Source organism: Elgaria multicarinata, chromosome 1 (genome assembly GCF_023053635.1).
Source record: "Elgaria multicarinata webbii isolate HBS135686 ecotype San Diego chromosome 1, rElgMul1.1.pri, whole genome shotgun sequence".
In the NCBI taxonomy this organism is placed as follows: domain Eukaryota; kingdom Metazoa; phylum Chordata; class Lepidosauria; order Squamata; family Anguidae; genus Elgaria; species Elgaria multicarinata.
In genome coordinates this window covers 157,925,727-157,928,983 of record NC_086171.1, presented here as the reverse complement: position 1 = coordinate 157,928,983, position 3,257 = coordinate 157,925,727, and positions in this window count along the sequence as shown.

Here is a 3,257-nt window from a genome sequence, read left to right as displayed (position 1 = left end):
TCGTCTAGAATTCCCCAGATGGCCGCCTTTCCTCTGACCACCGTTTGGTGGTTTCCTACCTTTTGTGCAGTTTTACCTCTCACCCATTCTAAAAAGTTCAAATTCCTTTTTTAAGGCTTAGTTACTGACAGTAAGAACTGGTATATTTTGGGGGGCCATCTCCTTTGGCATTTGTCCCCTGCCAAGCAGCTCCAGAGCTCCAAAACTGAATTAGTTCTTTGAGCTGAACAGATTCAACACTCCTGATGTATGGGGTTATCCTATTTTATCCTTTCAGCAGTGTTGTAATGGTGGAGCTTAGTAATAGAGACTTTCCCAAGGCCACAGAATAAGCTTCATATATGAGTGGGGAATTCAACAGATTGGGAGGTTGTGCAGCTAAAGATATAGGCCTGCATTTCCTGAAGTCACTCTGATTTTAGTGTTCAGACTTTAAACACAAAGAAGGGAGGGAACTCAAGGTTGAGGGAGGGGGATAGGCAAAAAGTCTTCACTTATTACTGCTGTCACAGGAACTATCCAATAGGTGCCTGTGACCGTAGTGTCAATGGAGATTACACAACACCTACAATAGTAAATAAAGCACCAGCTTGGGAGTTGTATTTTCAGAACCGTAGTTTGTTGCAGATTGAAGGCTGGGAAAATGTGATCCTTCCCTTATTCCCCCTGCCCTGGAAATGCTAACCTTTGGGGAAAGAAGTTAAGTCCCTAATGACAACTACACATTTTTGTGCCATGAGTGTTTGGTAGGAGTCCCTCTTTGAGAGGAACATGATGTAGCAACTACAGCATCCAACTCTAAAAGCCTCAGGTGGGATTCAACCTGCCATGCATTTCACATGGTAACTGCAATTTTCTTGACTCTTGGTTTATTTATAAGAGATCTTAGCCAGTGCAAAGCACTCTTCACTCTCATGTCTGTGCTCCTTCTAGATTCTAAAGTTGCCTCAGGGCTAAAGCTGGGTTTATGTAATACTGGCCTTTTTAAAAAAATTTCAACTTTTTATTATGAAAACAAAACATGTCTGTAGGAAATGAACTTTGGTTTTCAACTGATAAACATCCAGTGAAAAGCATTGCATTTTCTATTTGCACTGCATGGGAGTGTCTTTATAATAGCAAGCAAGCAACAGTTACGTTTAACCGTAAAATAACACTTCCTTGTAAAAGCCACTTCTATAAACTGGAATCTGTTTTGGTTTTACAGGTGTGAATAAAAACTAATATGGGAAAGGGTGATCTTTCAAACTGTTCAATTTGTATAAGCGGTGCTGTCTCTAAAAGGTGAGGCAAGCTTAGATACAAGTTTATCACATTCAAGTGAATCACTGATCCTGCCTTGGACAGTGAAATGCTGCTATAGAATGATCTGCCTGATTCAAACCAGTGCAACACTCACGTACGTTATTTAATATTTTGCTGTTCCTTCATGTTTGTATCATGGAGGAACTGAAGCAGGGGGAGATTGAATAACCCATGCAAGAGTGTGTTGGTAGTGTGGTGACCTATCCAGTCAAATATCCCCTTTGTTCATTTGCTTTGCACCCCTACCTTTCTACGAAGAAAAATGGCACTCAAGGAAGCTTTCACCCATAAATAGAAGTCAATCAAAACAAGAGCAAATGCATTAAACACAACAATAATAGAATAAAAACAGAGTCCAACCCAACAGACCCATTTATTTGCCAAAGACTTGCTTGAATAAACAGGTCTTTGGCCAGATCTACACCAAGCAGGATAATAACACTTTGAAAACGATTTGAAATGGAGTGCGTCATGGACCCCAACAGTTGTCAATACCGTGATAAACTGTTTTAAAGCAATAGTGTAGATCCTGCCTCTGGCTGCCAGTGGAAGAACATCAGAAGATATGAATCTAGCCTCCCTTGGCAGAGAGTTCCACAGATTGGGAGTGGCCACCAAGAAGGCCCTCTCTTGCATCACCACCAATAGTGTCTCCGATGGCAGTGGGATCAAGAGAACTCCTTTCCCGAAGAGCTTAAGACCTGGGCAGACTTGTATGGGTGAAAGTGATCTTGATCCAAAGCCTTATAGGACTGTATTGGTCATAACCAGCACTTTGAATTCTGCCCAAAACAGACTGGTAGCCAGCGAAGCAGTTGTAACAAGGGAGTCAAATGCTCCCTGTAATTGCCCCCAGGCAACAGTCTGCCATTGCATTTTGGACCAGCTGAAGCCTCTGAACAGTTTTCAAAGGCACCCCACGTAGAGCTCATTACAATAGTCCAAAGCAACTAAGGCATGCAAGGCCATGGCCAGATCAGACATCTCTAGGAATGGCACAGTTGGCACACTAGCCTCACCTGTGCAAAATGCTCTTCTGTCCACCGCTGAGACCTGGGCACCCAGGACCGAGAGTACACCCGAACTGTGAACCTGGGTCTTCAAGCGGAGTGTGATCCCATTCAGCTCAGGCTGAATCCCTACTCCCTGCTCTGCCTTCCAACTCACCAGGAGCACCTCTGTTTCGTTTGGATTAAGTTGCAAGTTGTTTGCCTCCATCCAGTCCATTACTCACATTAGGCACCAATTTAGATCTAGTACAGCTTCCTTAAATTTGGATGGAAAGGAGAATGGGGTGTCATCAGCATAGTGGTGACCCCAAACATCAGGTACTCTCTTCCAATGGTTCCATGTATATGTTACAAATAGCATGGGGGATAAGATGGAATCCTGAGGGACACTAAAGGCCAACGGCCATGGAGCGACATAAGAATATCCCTAGTGCCATCTTCTGAGATTGCTCCTCCAAAAAGGACTGGAGCCACCATATAACAGTACCTCCCAGTCCCATCTCGGACAGATGCCACAGAAGGGTACCATGGCTGATGGTATCGAAAGCTCATGAGAGGTCCAACAGAACAAGACAACAGAACCACAGAACGTCCACCAAAGTGACAAAAGCCTTCTCTGTTCCATAACTAGGCCTGAAGCCAGATTGAAATGGATCTAGATAATCCATCTTATCCAGAAATCCCTGAAGATGAGAAGCCACCACACACTCTGGCACCTTACCCAAGAATGGAATACTACAGACCAGCTGGAAATTATCCAACACAGTGGGGTTCAGGGAGATCATGTTTAAAAACAATCAAACAAACAAAGGTCTTACTACTGTTTCTTTTAAGTAAGACTATCACTCCTTGCTCTAAAGAGGCATTTACGCGTAACCATTTAGAAGTTTTCTAATCACAAGACAGACAGCCCATGTAGACCTACTGGCTTTGGAAGGTAGC